Below are 19,671 nucleotides of genomic sequence, written 5' to 3' on the forward strand. Positions count from 1 at the left end.
CCACCCAGGGATCCCAAGCCATGGAGATTTTTATGTCACTTAAATCTTTGTTATTCTAGGCATGCCTAATGTTAAGTCACTGACCTGTCCAGACATATTTCTCCTGCATTTTTAAAAAGTGCTTTCTGTTTGTTTGTTTGTTGTCTCATAACAACTCCACTATAAAATAAGACACAGAAGACAGACATTGAAATAATTACACTTAGGACATTTTATTAAAATGTGGTGGGGAAAGAAAGAGGGAAGACCATTGCCTGCTAGAGTGCTAGGGATTGCTCACTGATGCTACTAAGTGTCACCCCTCACTACTGTTAACCCACAATTTAAGGTAAAAGTCACTGAATCGGGAGGTCTTATGTGGAATTAAATGTCAAGGGTGAGTTGTGGATAATGGAACATGGGGCACTATGGACCAGCCCTAGGTCTGGGGCTTCAGGCAGCCCTGTAGACACTGTTGCCCCAAACTAGGAAGGGTGTTATCTGTTACAGTGGCAGCCTTGAGCTCAACAGTGGGCTGCCATGGGAATCCATTGCTTTTGAATCTGATTTCTCAGAATAGAATGTTTCCCAGAAAAATACCATGCAGTGCTCTCTAATTACCAAAATTGTTTTGGCAGACATCTCCTTGAAGGAAGCCTGAAGGCCTTGGGTGCTACCTTTATAGCACCAAAGCCTACTTGGCTAAAAAATTTATTGTAACATCAGACAAACAAGACACTTGTACTCCTTTTCTTTAGAGGGATTGGTATTACAGACACTGGTGGACACACCTACAAGACACTTGTACTCCTTTTCTTTAGAGGGATTGGTATTACAGACACTGGTGGACACACCTACATGTATAGAGTTAAATTTACTGCCCTCTTGGTTATGCCAGGCACTTCTTTGTGAATTAAGCATTCATCCAAACCAGGACTCACACCAGACATGACCCAGAGGCTGTGGATGTCGCAAGCCCTCAAGGCATGGGAGTTACTGTGACCCTTCCCCTCCATCCTTGGAGCTGGTGCCTCTGCCCTCCCCTAGGAGAGTTATTATCTGGTGTGTACTCTTTTTCTCTGCCTGTAGGAAGTCAGCTTCCCAGGGCTTGAAAACTAGCTCTGTCCTCTACCATTGCTGCTTGGGAGATAGACCCATCCACTCTTCCCACCCTGGCCCATCCTTCATACCAAATGGAAAAGCATTGGCATCATGGAGCATCTCTTAAAAAAGTTACTAAAGCCTCTCTTGTGAAAGGTCAATTAGTAGCTCTTATATTTCTTTTTTTTCCCCAAAATAATAAATTTATTACATATGGTTGGCAGATAGTTGTTGCTGATATATTTTGTTCTCTCAATGTTTGTGAACAATTTCGAAATAAACAATTTTATATAACACATAATTACAGGAGTCCTTGAGGATCTAAAAACATTTTTTGAGCTGGTTGACTTTCTAGCTGCGAGACCTGGTCCCACTGTCGAAGTTCAAGAGGTTAAGTTTGCCATCCAAGGTAGCTGAGATTTTCCCAGCCATAAGGATGAGATTCTACTTCAGAGGTGAGAGGCCTTCTCTAAAAGGACCAATAAAGCCCCTGAAGCAGAAATAGGAGGAGACAAGGTCAGAGGGCCTCAGTGGGGAGGGCGAAGAGCCCTGTCCAGGACCAGCATTGCTCCTTGCTCACATGTTGCCTCTCCCCACCCTCAGCAAGGGAAGGACTGCCCTACAATAGAAGCAGGTAGATCTGATGGAAGAACTTTCTTGTAATAGTTTCCAGAACTTGAAGAGGGTGCCCAGGAGGACCCTTGAATGGACCCTAGAGTACCCAGGCTGTCAGAGAATTACATGTCCTTGGTTAATGAGAAGTCCTGGCCAATGATCCCAAGTTCTGGAAGGTCCCACTTAGGTTGTTTTGCAAGGACAGCCCTTGACTAAGATAGACCGGCTTGTGTGATCACACTAGATTGGCCACACGGGCTCCATAGTGACCAGCCCAGAACTACATGTCCTGGTCCCCGTGTTTGAAAGATTCAAAGTGGCTGACCAATCTTGACATTGGAGAACGTGTGAGTGACCTGAAAGCAGACATTGCTGTTCCACTGCTGGATAGGATCAGACCTAGCAGAGAATTTAGCCAGGACCGACTGGTTGGCATCAGTCAGAGACACAAATTCACCCTTGCCACTATCTAGCAGTGGTGGCCATACATCTGCTCCTCCAAGTCTAACCTGTTTCTTGCCACATCAGTGAATGAAGACATGAAACAGGTCTGCAAGTGCCCCAGGCACTGTTGACTTGTTCATCTTCACCATCCAGCCATCTCCACCATGCTTCACCCATTTCCGGAGGCCTTCTTGGCCGCGGGGGTTACAACTGAGATTGTGTTGATACATCTGCACTTATTCGCAGAAGAGGCCCTGGAGGCAGGGCCTGCCATAGTGGGCAGGGGACAGGCAGCTGCGGTCAAGGGCAGCAGAGTGCCATGGTCCGCGAACAGGATGAGTGGCCACAGGGTCTGACTGTCCTCCAGGACGCACCAGCCCCTGCATATCTGGGCAGCAGCACCTCAGCAGCGTGCTTAAGATCACGAGGCTCAGCACCACCATGAGCAGCTTAGGGGACAGTTGCTGAGGTCTAGCACCTCCTTGGGTTTCGGCTCTGTGGAGGGTCCTGGGCTGGCAGGTCCCTAGAGGCCTAGGCACCTATGGTTACACCTCACTGCCATACATCCTCCCTCCCCCTGCCAGCACCAGGCTCGGCGATGACTTAGCTCCCAAATTTCATTTCATTTCTTTTCTTTTCTTTTCTTTTCTTTTCTTCTTTTCTTTCTTTTTTCTTTCCTTTCCTTTCCTTTCCTTTCTTCTTTTCTTTTCTTAGATTTATTTAATTAATTTATTTGAAAAAGAAAAAGAGAGAGAATTTATGAGGGGGGGCAGAGGGGGGATAGAGGGAGAAGATCTCAAGTAGGCTCTGGTCTGAGGGGGGGAAGGGCTCAATTTAACAATCTTAAGATCATGACCCCAAGCCACAACTGAGTCAGACGCTCAGTGACTGAGCCACCCTGGCGCCCCAGCTCTCAAATTGTTGAACACACCCATCTGCCTCCGGATTTATCATCACCTCCAATCCACCAGCCTGGGACGCCTCTGGTTTTTGCAGTGAATCCAGCCACCTATGTCTCATCCTTTTGTTCCCCCACCCCCACCCCCTCCTCTTGGACTTGGTTTTGTTGTTCATCCCTCTGCTACATTTCTACAGCCTTCATCTCACCCCTGGTTTCTGTTTCCCTTTGCAATGTCCAGATGTCTCTCATCCTGCCAGGGGACCATGCCTTGACTCTCTCTAGTTTCATCCAGCTTTACTCCTCCATTCTCACCCAAGCAGCCCCTGTGCACTGTATCCACTTACTCTCATCCCCTCTCCACCCCATTGCTGTCTGCCTCTTCCTCACTGTGCCACCCAGCTGGGCTCCTAGGCCACCCACAACTTACTTCCCCAATGCCATGTCTCCTTGGGCTCCTTCTCTCCCTGGACCTCCTGTTGCATGTGGCACAGGAGAGCCCTCCTTGCAATGTCAGCTCTCCTCTCTTTGTTCCTGAGACTTCAGGTTCACTTGCTTCACTCCAGGTTCTTTGTTTTTCTCTCCAGCATGAATTTTTCTTCCTCTATTTCTCTTTTGTTTTTTCTAAGACTTATTCATGAGAGACACACAGAGAGAGGCAGAGACATAGGCAGAGGGAGAAGCAGGCTCCCTCTGGGGAGCCTGATGTGGGACTCGATCCCAGAACCCTGGGATCAGGACCTGAGCCAAAGGCAGACCACTGAGCCACCCCAGTGCCCCTCTCTTCCTCCATTTCTAAAACATTGATGGCTCCAGGGTTACCTCCTTGACTACTTCATTCTATTTCCTCTTTGGGTGACAGTATGCGTGGTGAGGTCTTTGACCACCATCTAAATGCCAGTCACTACCAGATGTGTATCTCTAGCTCAGACCTCTTTCCCTAAGACTGTGAGGAGGGCATTAGTTGGAAACACCTTCAGGGCCAAACAGCTAATGGAATGAGACAGATGGTGAGTGAGTGTGGCAGGCTAGAGAACCTCTTATTCTAGTTAAAGAGAATGGCTGCTACAGGGGCTTCACCAATTGTTGACGTGCAGCAATTCAGGACCAGTGTTGCCAGATTTTCCAGTTTTCCCAGAGAAATCAGAGATATATAATCCTATTTGGAATCTCTCGGTGATTAAATATTGGTTCAAAAATGTCTGTATAGATCAAAGCCTGTGTGAGAAGCATGGCTGAGTATGGACCACCTGTGTGGGATAATGGTGTGAGTCATATATTTCCCTGATGGCTCAGCACCTTTATTCTGAAGCCCACAGGCACTTCAGATTGAATATGCCCAAACCCCTTTTTCCCAAGCCCTCTGCTCTCCTTATGAGTACCTTAACTCAGTGGCACTTCCCTCTACGACTTCATCCAAGCTGGAATTATGGAAGAGGGTATCCTTTTGCCTTTTCCTCCTCCTCTACCTTCAATCCACCACCAGAGTCTACCAACATAACTTCCTAAATAAATTATGAATTTATTCTCATGTCTCCATTCTTTGCCACCATTATCTTAGTTTACGCTTCCAGCATCTTTTGCCTGGACCAGTAGGCTCCCAAGTGTTCTACATGATGATTCATCGTAGTTAATTCCCTCTGTGTATAAATCCTTATTCTGAGCCAAATATGTAATCTTGTTCCCTTGACAGTGATTGGTTTTGAAATGGGCTTCTGATCCAATCTGGGCTAGTGGGAATGTGAGGCAAAGTTTGCTGGGAAGCTTCTGGAAAAGTTTTCCTAGCTAAGAACAAGACCAAAGGAGAAATGGCTCCGTTCTCAGTGCAGTCTTCACTGTGTCTGTACATCACTCTGTGAACTGTTACAGCTGGCTTCTAAAGATGAGGAAAGGCAGTCTGCAGGCAGAGCCCACCACAGAGAATGCTAGAGTGCAGAGAGGATGGAACTGGATCCGTGGTTAGATTTCTGAATCCTGAATCAACCACATCTGCTGCCTGTCATTTCGGAGCTTGCAGCTATGTTGGATAAGAAGTCTCTTGATAAATTCAGTCAGTTAGACTCAGAGCTTTGTGTTTAAGGGAGCCAAAGGCATCCTGAGTGGTACCCTTGTCTCCTGCCTTGAGGTCTGTGCTCCATTACTCCCCATGACACCTGACTGCCAGGGTGGTCCTTCTAGATGCTAATCTGACCACACTGCCTTCTGCTCATGGCTCCCGTTGCCCACAGGATAGAGTCTCAGGACCTTGGCAGACTGTTCAAAGGCCTCCGTGAGAGACCCCCAGCCTCTATGGCCAAATCGGTTCTCACTCCTTAACATAAACCTTATGCTCACTTTGGTCTGATCTACTTGCAGTTCCCTGCATATATGATGCTGTTTAGCTTTTTCATTCATTTGATAAATGTACCCAAGTGGCACCTTTGGGCCAGGAGTGGTTCTGTGCATACCAGCTACCATCCCCAAATCCCATGCACCAGCCATCAGCAATCCCTGGGTTACCTCCTTTCTGTCTTTATCTGACTAATGCTCACTTGTCTTTTTCCAGTCCAGTGCTAGCTCTTGTAATAGCTTTATATATGTAGTTGGCCCTTGAACAACACAAGTTTGAGCTTCATGGGTCCACTTACAAATGTGGATTTTTTTGGATTTTTACCTATAGATACAGAACAGTGCTGTAAATGTGTTCTCTTTCTTATGATTTTTGTAACATTTTCTTTTTTAATTTTTTAAAAGACTTTATTTATTTGAGAGGGGAGGGGAGAGAAATCCTTAAGCAGACTCCTTGTAGAGCATGGAGCCTGATGGGGCACTGGATCCCAGGACCCTGAAATCATGATCTGAGCCAAAACCAAGAGTCAGACACTTCACCGATTAAGCCAGCTAGGCACCCCTATTTGTTTTGTTTTGTTTGTTTTCATGTAGGCTTCATGCCCAGCATGGAACCCATTGCAGGACTTGAACTCATGACTGTAAGTTCAAGACCTGAGCTGAGATCAGACACTTAACCAACTGAGCTACCCAGATGCTCCACAACATTTTATTTTATTTATTTTATTTTATTTTATTATTTTATTTTATTTTATTTTATTTTTTCTTTCTTTTCTTTTCTTTCTTTTCTCTTCTCTTCTCTTTTCTTTTCTTTTCTAAGATTTTATTTATTCATGAGAGACACACAGAGAGAGAGAAACAGAGACATAGGCAGAGGGAGAAGCAGGCTCCTGCAGGGAACGTGATGTGGGATTCGATCCTGGGTCTCCAGAATCATGCCCTGTGCTGAAGGCAGGCGCTTAACTGCTGAGCCACCCAGGGATCCCCCCCATTTTCTTTATTAATAACATTTCCAGTTTACTTTATTGTGGCAATACAGTATATAATACATATTAACATGCAAAATATGTGTTAATTGACTTTGTTTTTGGTAAGGCTCCAGTCAACAATAGTTGAGTATTTGGGGAGTCAAAGGTTATACATGGATTTTCAAATGCATTTTTCAAGGATCAGTTGTGTGAGTGTGTGTGTATATGTGTGTGTGTATGTGTGTATATATATATATATGTATGTATATATGTATCTATATGTGTGTATATGTATATATGTATCTATGTGTGTGTTTTTATATATATATATATAAATAAAAGAGGTGAGGAGGGGCAGAGGGAGAAGGAGAGAGAGAATCTTAAGCAGGCTCCACACCCAGCACGGAGTCCTCTGTAGGGCTTGATCTCACAACCTGAGATTGTGATGAGCCAAAATCAAGAGTTGGATGTTCAACCAACTAAGCCACCCATGTGCCCCTGTATGTACATATTTTTAACAATTGTTTTTATCCAGTATTCTATTTTGAAAAAAATTTTAAAATACAGTAAACTAAAAGATAGTACAAGAAATGTTCATATATACCCAGATTGACTAACATTTTGCATATTTGTTCTCTTCCCTCCATCCTCCTTTATGTGTGTGTATACCCACACAAGCACACACACATACACAGATAGGCACACCTTTTTCTGAACCATTTGAAAGTAACTTTAGGTATCATGACTCCTCACCTATGAGTAGTAGTTCAGTGAGTATCTCCTGAGGACAATCTCTTACAACACCACAATGCCATTATTACACCCAAGAATTTAATACCAACACAATAATTTTACTTGATTTGTAGTTTATATTATGTATTTTCAGTTGTCCCAAGTGATTGTGGCTTTTTTATTCATGCAGGTTCTTCTAGGCTAAGCACGTGTCTCTTTCAGAAGGACATCTTCAATTCCTTCAGCTTCCATGCTCTGAGAATGTTTTGTACAGGTTGCTGTCAGGGTATTAACCGCTCTGTTTGTGTGTGTCTTTCTCTCCCTCTTCACATCAAGTCCAGTATCATGCTTCTCTTCTCAGTGTCCAGCCCAGTGTGTGGCACATGGCAGGTGCTCGGCATTTTTTGGTTGAATGGGTGATTGAGTAAGTGGCAGAATTGGAAACAAAGCCCACGGTGTCATTGCTCTATTTTCTTCCTTCCATATGTAATTGCTTTTTGCAGACAGTGATGTTAATAATGTAAGAATGGAATCCCATCTGCCAAATGGCAAGAAGAGAGGTAATCCAGATAGAAAATGGTGAATAATGGGAACAGCCAACAATTAATGGCATCCAAGGCCATGCTCTCAAAGAAGCATGTCCCAGAGAACTGAAAACATCGGTGAGAAAAATATCAGCCTTCTATCAAGTGTTGCAAAACCCCCATCATATTTGTAAGCTTATCTTATACAGAAACCAGGATCCCTTCCAAGTGAAGTTACCACAAAATTCACATCTACCTGGATGAGTTTGTCAGTCATCTAGGATGGGTCTGATGGTACTGGGGAAAGTATCCCTTAGCTCTGATGTACCATCTCTTCCTACAGTTCTAACTTTATTTTTGGAATTACCTCTGAGAAGTTTCCTGAATATATAACAGCTGATACCATAATTAATATTTATTTCCAGAAACTCTAAATATGAACCCAAAGAGCATTTCCATTTTGCTAGTGACGTTTCCTTAACCTAGAAGAAGGTGGAGGCAGGGCCAGGATGAGCCAGGTCCCTCAGAAGTCTGGCTCTTTGTGGGGAAGTAACCTCTTGGCATCTTCCTTGGAGGACTCCTTTTCTTTCCTCACTGGCCACAGTGTTTTTTGCTTTCTTTTCTTTTCTTTTTTTTTCTTTCTTTTTTTTTTTTTTTAAGTTTCCATTTATTTATTCAAGAGAGACACATAGAGAGGCAGAGACATAGGCAGAGGGAGAAGCAGGCTCCATGCAGGAAGCCCGATGTGGGACTTGATCCCAGGACTCCGGGATCACGCCCTGAGCCAAAGACAGGTGCTCAACCACTGAGCCACCCAGGCGTCCCTTGCTTGCTTCCTTAAGATGCCTAGGTGCCCTACAAGAGTTCACTGATCAATTTTTAAAAATTCCTCATAAGCTATTATAAGCCGGTAAACATCATCTTCCCAACTACCAGAGGGACTGATCTGAAGGCAACATGGTCCAACTCCATCATTCTGCTGGACACAACTCTGGGCACCTATGAAGGACCAGGCAGTTATAGATGCAAAGATAAATAAGCCACTGCTTTCAAGAAGCTCATCATCTGCTGAGATAGCAGACACACACAGAATTCCCAAGTTGGTGGAGAATGTAACAAGGGAGACCCCAAAAGAGGGAACACCAGTGCAGCCTGAGGAGGGGGAAGCAAGGAAGGGCTGGCTGGGGAAAGTGAGGAGCTAGGTCTCTTGGGGGATTGGAATGAGACAATCATCATGAGAAATGTGGGGACAAAGTGATCGTTGACATTGTGCAGAGGATGAATGCACAGAGAGGGCAGTTTGGATCATGTAAGATGCCAGCACCAGAAGTTCAGTGACTACCTCTGAGCTGATATGGGAAGACTGCCTCTCTGCTTCTGGGTGATCCTTTAACATCATTCCCACTAAGGGTTAAAGGTAGAACCGCGCCCCCACCCCCACCCCCAGCTGAACCACCACAACCTAAAAAAAAAAAGAAAAGAAAAGAAAAGAAAAGTCAGTGTAGGTAATTATACCACCATCTATTTAGCGGCTGAAGAATTTGCCATTCAAGGAGATAGGACCCTGCCTCACCAGAGGCGTTGAACAGTCCAACACTATCACATTACCCAGATTGTATAAAGAGTATGAATGATTTCCGCTCGCAGACCTCTAATGGAGGTATCTCTTTACAAAGCCTCTACTTGAGGCCGGCTGAATGCCTCAGCAGTGCCTCCGAAACCCCCGCAGCCCTAATCCCTTTAGCAACAAAGATCTGTTTCTTTGCTTAGCATGAAGTAGGCCTCAGAGGCCTGTGTGTGTCTTCGCCTGTAGACCAGAAGCCTCCTGTTTACAATTTCCCTATTCCTGTTTTTAATGTTGTTCTGAGAGCAGCCACAAAGGGCTAGTTTTGTCCAGCAGGAACAAGGGAGCTATTAGAGAGAGACAGAGGAAGGAAGGAAGGGCGATCGCAGGGAGGACTCCTCGAGGGATTAGCAGACACAGCTGTTCCCGAAGGGAGAGGAGCTTTAGGCTGTTTATGATTTCCGTCACATCTACATTTTTAATATTTTGTTTCCTTAAATTTTTTTTTTCTGATCCATTTCCCATCCACTGTCTAAGGCGAGCATCTTGCTGCCATATTGATAGACTTAGGGACATGTTTTGCTATATGTACTTGGGATTTAGCTTTTCATTTCAGTGCTCTGTGACTCTGGTGTGGTGGTCTCTAGCACGCTCTGTGAAGTCACAGACCTCCAGACCACCAGGGCCTGAGGAAATCTGCAGAGGGGACTGTTGTTACTTCTTGTCCCATTCATGCAAATTGTCAAGTTCTGATTCATGTAGATCCCATAGACCCCCACCTGTCTGCACAGCATCTCAGACCACTTGTCAAATGCAACTGATGTTTATCCTCATGTCTAACCATTGTGTTATAAAGTGTATTAGCTACATGTGGAGAATCTGCCATAGTCTGTATTGATAAAATATCTTATTACAGTGGCTCTCAGGAAAATGTCCATGGTTTCATCATAAAAACAAATGTTGTGTCACCTTCTAGTTATTGCCATGCGTATTTTCCTATCCAACAATAGTCTATCCCTCTTTTGTAGAATTATATTTCTCTTTTATTTAAAAGCATAGAATTACCCAATATACACATATCATGTATCAGGTCATGCATATTTTTCTATCCATTGAGAGTCTGTGTCTCTTTTTTAAACTTTTTTTTTTTTAAGATTTTATTTATTTATTCATGAGAGACACAGAGAGGCAGAGACACAGGCAGAGGGAGAAGCAGGCTCCATGCAAGGAGCCCGATATGGGACTCGATCCCCGGACTCTGGGATCACACCCTGAGCCAAAGGCAGGTGCTCAACCACTGAGACACCCAGGCGTCCTAAGCTCTTTTTTTTTCACTCTCTTCTCTCACCTTCCTCCCTGTTATAAATATTAACAACTTGTATATCCTTCTCCACCTAGCTCTGTGCTCAAATAATGATATGGAGCAAAATATTTTTGTTCGACTTTGGGAGAATTACTGTTTGTGATTACAGTGGGATTATATATATTAGCTACTACCCTGTATCTTGCTCTCCTCACTTAACAGTATACAGAGGAAATTGCATTTAATATAATATCTTTAACTTAACATGGTCTCTGGCAAGTTCACTCTGCCTGGGAAGGCTCTGGCTAAAGTTGCAGATGTCCTTATATGTGTCAATTTCTTTTTTTTTTCTTTTTTTTTTTTTAACCATTTTTGTTAAGTTTGACTTTTTCCTGAGGAGCTTTAGTCAAGATACAAAAGACTTTCTCAAACGTCCAGTCAACCCACTGCTGACCCCTTGGGCTTTTGTTGGCTTTGGGGTACATTTCCGGCCTTGAGCGTCCTTTAGATCTGGCTGACCTACTACTACTGTTACAGAAATATTCCTCATGGTAGTCTCAAAAGTTAAGTGTATGCGGTTTCCTTTTGCAGGGGCCTGGGTGTGAGCTAATCTTTAAGTAAAGGAGAGAAGGGACAGTGATTAACATTCTCCCAACTCACTCAGGGACAGCTGTTCCAAACCCTTCCTTCCTGCTCAAAGGAGTAACTAGTTTTCAAGAGGAACTTAAAAAAAAAAAATTTTTTTTTAAAGAAAAATATGGAGTTCTTCCAGGATTGCTCAATTTTTCTTTCTCTAAAGTAAAATAGTTCAAACGTGTTGAACCAAAGGCAGTTTCTGTATTCGACTTCACTGGAAATGTGGACCATAAGATAAGATGCATGGCCTCTGGTATATTGTTTTTCAGAACTGGTCAGGAAGAAGCCACAATTTCAGCTTCTTTGATTTCCCCCATGCTTTTTAGAGAGGAATGCTAAGGATATTTTAGGGAATGTGAGCTTCCGCAAACCCCTGTCATCTAACTGCTCCTGTTGTGCAGACTTCTTTTGGCAGGATCACAGATTTGAGGTGGTGATTATCATTTTGGTGATAACATGCATTTTGAGAGATCATTTTCTGATTAAAAAAATGTAAGGTGTCTTCCCATGCCAAGTATAAATTTAAGGTCCTGTGAATTTTAATAAATGTTTTTATTTAAAAACATAAAATTACCCAATTTACACATATCCTTTGGGTTATAAGTGTTGAGATTTTATTAGCCTATGCCAAGGACACGTCCTTGGAGGAGAGACATGCCTTGGATGGAGGAAGAACTGTCTTCCTTCATCTTGGAATGTGTTTTTTTTTATGAGAGGTGTGGAAGAAATGTCCACAGAGCCATGATGGCAGGTGGGGCTCTCTCTCTAGCCAACCAAAGAAAGAGAATCAGCCCTGACAGGGTGGGTGACAGACATCACAGTGCAAGCATCTTACATTCATAGAGGCAAAATGCATGAAAATATTTTGAAGATAATGCATAGGATCCCTTTAAAACTATATAGTGTGTGTTGATTTGACTAACTGCATCATTATATGTGTATTATAGTTGGATCACATTGCAGGTGAAGAAAAAGGAAAGATGCATTTGTCCTTTTGACTCTTTTACATTTGCCAGGATATACTCTAGAAGTAATTAACCAAAAAGGAAACTTGGTAAAATATCAATTATTTTCCAGATACACTTTATAGAAGTAAAAAACTTTTTTTTGGAGGGGGGAATCCTAAAAATGCAAGTGACACAGAATCAAGGAAAGTAAAAACAAAAGTGGCTTTACCCAAATTACACTTCCAAGTAACTACTATTCCTGTGAGCTGTTAACATTAAGAGAACTTGATTCAGTGCTCCTGTGGTCTGAGTAAGGACTCCATCTAAATGATGCCAACTCAGTCTGTTGGAAAATGAAAAAAAAAATAAGGATCCCTGGGTGGTTCAGCGGTTTAGCACCTGCCTTTGGCCCAGGGCGTGATCCTGGAGTCCCGGGATCGAGTCCCACGTCAAGCTCCTGGCATGGAGCCTGCTTCTCCCTCCTCCTGTGTCTCTGCCTCTCTCTCTCTCTCTCTCTATGTCTATCATAAATAAATAAATCTTTAAAAGAAAATGAAAAAAATAATTTTAAAACCATTTTTTTTCATGTATTTTTCCATACAGTAGGAACAAAGGAGAATATGGGGTGGGGAGGTAGGTGTGAGCTTCTGGGAACCCTGCTTTCTTACAGCAATTCTTCTTTATCTGTTTTATGTATTCCTATTCTGCCCAAGGCTCTTTGTGTGTTTAGGGGGCAGGAAGGTGGAAGAAAAGCATTCTGTTGCTGACAAAAACTGTTGGAAAAGAATAGTTTTATCTAGAGGATAGCAGTTTTTTAAATGCACTGGTTTTTAAAGGTTTTATTTATTTATTTGAGAGAGACAGTGATTGAGAGAGAGAGTGCGTGCACAAGTAGGGCCAGGGGCAGGGGGGTAAGTAGACTCCCCACTGAGCAGAGAGCCTGATGTGGGGCTGGATCCCAGGACCCCCCAACCATAACCTGAGCTGATGGCAGATGCCTGACTGACTGAGCCACCTGGGCATCCCATAATGCACTAGTTTTAATGCTGCCTTGACTAGTAGCATTTTATTTGGGCCTTATGTGAGCAAAGTTGTACTTAGGGCTAAGAAGAGATTATTGAAAAGGTACATACCTCAGAATTGTGCAGATTTTGAATCGTTCAAGGGTTGGACATGATTGGGAAAGACTTTATCATGTTGAGAATCAAAAGGAAGAACAAACACCAAATGCCCTAACATCTATCTGTGGTACAGATCACCCAGAGCTATGAGAACCGTTTTCTGTAGGAAGAACCATAGTGACCATTCACTATGTTAACTTGGAGCTTGCTACCCAACCATAGTCGTGTTCTAGCAAATTAGGTTTGTGGAGTGAAGGAATTGGAGATCTTCCTTTGTGTTATCAATTGTTCCCCTTTTCTCATTCTGACAAAAGAGTCTTTTCTTGGGTTTTAACCAGTGACACGCTGCAGAATTAGATCCACATGTGCTGATTTTTCCATTCTGTTTATTTCCAGTTGTTTTTTCTTTGAGTCTGAAGAAAAGGGAATTGAATGTCAATCTTGGATTGCATACATCAAATCTGTTAGTCTTTTTTTAAATATTTTATTTATTTATTCATGAGAGACACAGAGAGAAAGGCAGAGACACAGGCAGAGAGAGGAGAAGCAGGATCCCTGCAGGGAGCCCGATGTGGGACTCCATCCTAGGACCCTAGGATCATGCCCTGGGCCAAAGGCAGACGCTCAACCACTGAGCCACCCAGACGCCCTGAGAGTCTTTTAAATAACAAATACCCTATCCTTGGTAACTACCAGTGCTGAGGTTACACTCAAAAATTCATTATAATCCTCATTTTCCTTTGCCTCTAACTTTCTAATAAGGTATCCTTTTGGACTGAAACTTTCCGTGCTTAGTTTCAGCTCAAAGGTGAATTTATTTTGGAAAGTTCGTACTAATTTAATTCAGGGACTTGGAAGGGATGTGAGAGTAAAAATATACCTTCTACTCTACAAATAAATGTTAGGACTTCAGTCATAGATAACTCCGGAGAAGCCAAGCAGCAGAACAATAAACAGGTCCTAGAAAATCTCTCTTAAAGTGAAACAGGTTGAAGTGATTAACCACAAATTTCCTGCAGGCACCGAACGAACAGCTTGGAGCTCCTCAAGGCTCTGTGGTCCCTTCTGAAGACAGCAGCCATAAAAGGGAATTTCAGGGCCTGAATGGATGGAAGAGATGAGAGATTTAGTTTGGATCCCGGCAGACTACTTTATGGTCTACGAAACACACTGATTATCATTAAAGGCTCTTTGGCAAGAGGGGCTAGTTGAAACATCGCAGAAATAAAATTACGTAAGTCTGTAACGTGATATTTGTGCATACAGGTCTAGCACCCCTGTGATGTTGAAATGTAATGATCTAGAACAGGGTTTCTCCACTGCAGTGCTATCAGCATTTTGGGTGGATAAATTCTGGGTTGGGGGTGTGGATGCTGCTGTGTGCATTGTGAGGTGTGTTGTAGCATCCCTGTCCTCTACCCAGTAGATGCGAGGAGCAAGCTGCTCTTCCCCCACCCCTCCCCTTGTCTCCTTCCACCCCTCCCTGCCCAAGTCATAACAATTAACAATTTCTCCAGACATTGTCAGAAGTGTTCTTGGCCTAGGGAGTAATGCCTAGCTGAGAACAGCTGGTAGAATTTGGGTTTAGACCCATCTGAGCAAGGCATTTACACTATGGGGGAATCCATGCAGTAGGAAATCTGTCATTTCAAATGAGGTCTTCCTAAAAAGTAGAGTTGGCATTGCAAAGAAGTAGCCCTCCTGTTCACAGCTATCCTCCCTAACTTGTGCCTTTTATCCCCTCTCCCTTTTGCTGCTTTTGAGGACTAGATCGATACTCTTAAATTTATTTTTCTTTTGAATTGTTGCTTTTCCAGTGAAGCTTTTCCCTGAACCTTTGAGTATTTCCATCTTTTTAAAAAAATTTTATTTATTTATTCATGAGAGAGACACACACACACACACAGAGAGAGAGAGGCAGAGACATTGGCAGAGAGAGAAGCAGGCTTCATGCAGGGAGCCTGATGTGGGACTCGATCCCAGGACTCCGGATCACACCCTGAGCCAAAGGCAAGTGCTCAACCACTGAGACACCCAGGTGTCCCTAAGGATTTCCATCTTAGAAGGAATTAGCTGCTACCACTATTATACTTTTTTTTTTTTTCAAATAATCTCTGTGCCAACAGGAAGCTCGAACTCACCATCCCAAGATCAAGAATCTCTACTCTACTGACTGAGTGCAGCAGGTGCACCTCATTATTATACTTTCTAATGTAAAGAAGAGCATTCCCTCACTCCAATAACAAATGCTAGTACTTATCATAGCTGATGTAATGAGCATGCCCATGCTCACTCTCCTTTAAGAGTTTGTATGCCTTTTCCATCTTTATAATGTCACTTTGTTATGGGTACTGTTCTTATCCTTATTTTCCAGGTAAAGAATTAGAGTGCATTGAAGTGCACAAATTGGTCTAAAATCTCATAGGCAGCCGGGTGGCTCAGCGGTTTAGCGCTGCCTTCAGCCAGGGCCTGATCCTGGAGACCGGGGATCGAGTCCCATGTCAGGCCCTGCATGGAGCCTGCTTCTCCCTTTGCCTGTGTCTGTGCCTCTCTCTCTCTGTGTGTCTCTCATGAATAAATAAATAAAATCTTTAAAAATAATAAAAAATAAAAAATATAATCTCATAGAAGTAGCACAAAGTGGGTTCAAACTTGGAGTCCTCAGCTCGCCCTCGTAACAGCTCTGCCATCCTCTCTGTTCAGACAACTCTGTAAAGCCTCCTTACAGTTATTAAGAGGCACCATTTTAAAATCTGCCTTTTAGAATCGAAGTATGACAAGAGACCCACCCTGTATGTTGAGCAGTGCAATGATGTATCATTCCTGCACACAGTGTAGCTAGAGGCCAGAGGGTGTAAACAGATGTGAATGTCACTGAACAGTGCAAAATGTGAAATGTTACTCTAATGAAAGTACAAACTGGGACGCCAGGGTGGCTCAGTGGTTGAGCATCTGCCTTCAGCTCAGGGCATGATCCCGGGGTCCTAGATCAAGTCCTGCATCGGGTTCCATGTAGGGAGCCTGTTTCTCCCTCTGCCTATGTCTCTGCTTCTCTCTGTGTGTCTCTCATGAATAAGTAAAAACGAACAATTGAGGACAATTAGAGTAAAGAGGGTATAGAGATCATTTTAACTTGGAGTTGGAGAAAAGCATGCAAATTCCTTGGAGGAACAGTACTACAGCCTCCTAGGAGACTGTACTTTACAGCAGGCACTGTATTAGATGTGAGGGATCACACAGTCCAGTGGAGGGGACAGAATGAAACAGATGATCATACTCAAATAGGTGGGGCATGCTAAATTTCTAAGATACCTGCTGGCATGGGAGTATCTGAACGAAATTGGACTAATTTTTTTGAAGAGGGAGAGGTCTGGAAAAGTTTTCCTGAGGAAATGATCACTGACCTGAGATCTGAAGAATGTGTAGGCATCCTTGTGTTAGCCAGGTATAAGGGGTGTATGTATGTGTGAGAGTGTGTGTGTGTGTGTGTGTGTATGTGCACATTGTGGGGGTGAGGGAGGTAAAGATACTCAAGGTAGAGAGGCCAGCACATGCAAAAGTCCTAAGGTGAAAGAGAACACAAAGGAGCATGAGCCACTTGAAGCTGTAAGACTTTAAGGCAGAGAGTGAGCGGGGGCAGGGGCCAGAGTGTGCAGGGCCTTGTGGGCCATGGTAAAGATGTTAGTCTTTATTGGGAGAGCAGTGGGACATCATTAAGGGATTTGAGGGAGATGGGTGACATCATCTGATTTGAATTTTCCGGAGATCCTTCTGGCTATGGTATAGAGAGGGGGTTGAAAAGAGCCAGAAGAGATTGAAGGTCATTGTGATAGTTCAGATGAGACAAAACATAGCACAGAGGTCTATGAGTGTTTTTGTTTTTGTTCTTTTTCACTGAAATGTTTTGCTCTTTTATAAGCCAAAAAAATTTTCAGTTAAGAATAAATAAGTACAGGGGCACCTGAGTGGCTCAGTCAGTTAAGCATCTGCCTTCGGCTCAGGTCATGATCCTCAGGTCCTGGGATCGAGACCTGCATCACATCATCATCAGGCTTCTTGCTCAGCGAAGATATTGCTTCTCCCTCTCCTTCTGCCTATGGCTCCCCTTGCTTGTGCTCCTATGCTCTCTTTCTTTCAAATTTAAAAAATAATAAAATAAATACAAATATAGTAGAATCCCATCTTCAGCCAGGTGATTATTTACCTTTCTCCTAGTTTTTGATGGTTGCTGGCAACCCTTGGCATTAGTCGGCATTCCTTATCTTGCAGATGTATCATTCTGGTGTCTGGCTCTGTCCTCACATGGCATCCTCCTCTCTGTTTTTATGTCTCTCTCTCTCTCTCTCTTTTTTAAAGTTTTCATTTATTTATTTGAGAGAGAGCATTAGTGGGGGCAGAAGGCCAGAGTGAGAGTGAGAGGTCCCACTGAGTAGGGAGCCTGATGCAGGGATCCTGGGATCATGACCTGAGCTGAAGGCAGACACTTAACCAACTGAGCCACCCAGGCACCCCTGTGTCATTCTTTTTCTAAGGATACCAGTCATTGGATTTAGGGCCCACCCTCATCCAGTGTGATCTCTTTAATTAATTAAGTCTGCCAAGATCTTATTTCCTAATAAAGTCACATTCTGAAGTGCCAGATCAACATGAATTTAGGGGGACACCATTCAGCCCAGGATACAGACCATCTTGACATTGTCAGGACATTGTTGATGAGCCTATTTGTAATCAGAAGGAATCTGCAAGTTCTTCCAGAAGAGCATCCTGAAGTGAAAACAACTGCACAGAAGTAGTAGCCTCTTCCTTTAGGTAGGCAGAGATGCTTTGGTTGTTACTAGCCTGCTCTGGTCATTTATGTGATCTGGCTCATTCCCCTAGATGTTTGAGTTTGTGGCCCCAGGCTAAGATTAAAAAGTGGGCAACATGATGACGTGGAAAGAATTGGAGGCTGCTGGGGAGCGTGTAACAAGGGGACCCAATTTAGTAAACATTGCTGAATGGGTGAATGCCTCTCTGAGAAAAATGCAGCAGGGTGGTTCTGGCAGCTTCCTCTCTGGAAAACCACAGATGATGTCTATTATATCCTCATGCATCAGCCATTACCTTGGAAATAGGCCATCCTAACAGCGTGTCAAGGAAGTTGTTATAGGGAATTATTTCAGCCAGAAGAGATGACTGCAAAGCAATCTGCTCCAGCCTACTGTGTCATGGAGTGGTCCCCATGCCCCTGATTTTTTGCTAGAAATGCAGCAGCAACCAGCATGAAGCCTACACCTGTCATGAGCTAATGTGCAATTCCTGCCAAGGTTTGCACTTGGGTTCCATTAACAGGATAGAAGAGACCTTCCAGGGAAGCGTGTTAATGTTTAACCCTTTACCCACAAATTCTGTCTCTCTCCGGGTGAAACCTGCCACTTGCCAAACCACCCCAAACCATTTGGGATTTTGCTTTTTAACATTTTCTTGGTTTTAGAGGCAGACTAGAGAAAGGAGTTATTAACTGACCTTCAAGTGCAAGGTCCGTAGGCCTTAAAAAAAAAAATCTAGGAAGAAGGAAGCTGAGCCATGGCCTGGAAACTGCTCATTGGCAGAAATGATATAAAGCTGAGATGAGAACCAAATCTCATTAGTGTCAAATGTCTCTTCTCTCTCCAGGTGCAGACAGAGCAGAACCTAGAGATGTCTGGGTGGGAGGTTAGTATACCTGAAACTTCAAAATAACCATCTACTGTTTATGTGTGTAGCAAGGGCAGTTTTGAGATGTGAATCTGTGTTTCACCATGAATTTTTCTACTGTGAGTCGTAGCTGGGGGGCAGTTGGTGAGAAATACCCCTCCCCATGCCTAACTTTTGTAGACATGGGAGTGCTCTCTGTCAGTCAGGGTTGGAATAGGTGTAGTTAACTGGTATGGAGGCCTATGGTTATATTGTTATTTGTTGAGGAGGAGCAGAGTGTCTGGAAGCATAGTTCCTGATGAAAGCCGAGGCTTGCATGAGAGTTTGGAAACTGGAGCTCATCAGTTTGGGGAGATCTGAGCAAAAAAATGTTTGGGGTTAAAAGATGAGTTATAGAGAATATCAGAGAATGAAGAAACTCTAAAGTGGAGGCTCTGTGCTGAGAGAAGAAGATATAACACATAGAACACAGCTTTGCACACAGTAGGCTCTCAGGAAGTATTTGTAGAATGAGTGAATGAATTGAGAAATTATGTTGGCAGTCTCCTGGGGTGGAGGAGAGTTCCTTTATTTTGTTTCTTTTATGTAAAGAGGAGGGAGACCCACTGCTGGGAAGGACATGCCTGATATATTTTTAAAAATTATTTATAATTATGTAAGTGATGCATAAATACATTTTTTTAGAGGAAGAGAGGAGGGGGGAAGGGCAGAGAATCCTAAGAAGGCTCCAAGCCTCACACAGAGCCTGATGTGGGGCTCAAACTCACAACCCTGAGATCATGACCTGAGCCGAAGTCAAGAGTGGGACGTCAACCGACTGTGCCACCCAAGCACC

At 43.5% G+C, this 19,671-nt stretch overlaps 1 protein-coding gene and 1 pseudogene across 3 annotated transcripts in view; one reads left to right on the plus strand and one right to left on the minus strand.

The window, feature by feature from the left end:
• LOC144314033 (uncharacterized) overlaps nt 1-19,671 on the plus strand; it is a 287,113-nt gene that overhangs the window by 20,078 nt on the left and 247,364 nt on the right. The gene's annotated exons all lie outside the window — the stretch shown is intronic.
• Nucleotides 1,931-5,494, minus strand: LOC144313552 (F-box only protein 27 pseudogene; annotated as a pseudogene).

The sequence above is a fragment of the Canis aureus genome, chromosome 5 (genome assembly GCF_053574225.1).
Source record: "Canis aureus isolate CA01 chromosome 5, VMU_Caureus_v.1.0, whole genome shotgun sequence".
In the NCBI taxonomy this organism is placed as follows: Eukaryota; Metazoa; Chordata; class Mammalia; order Carnivora; family Canidae; genus Canis; species Canis aureus.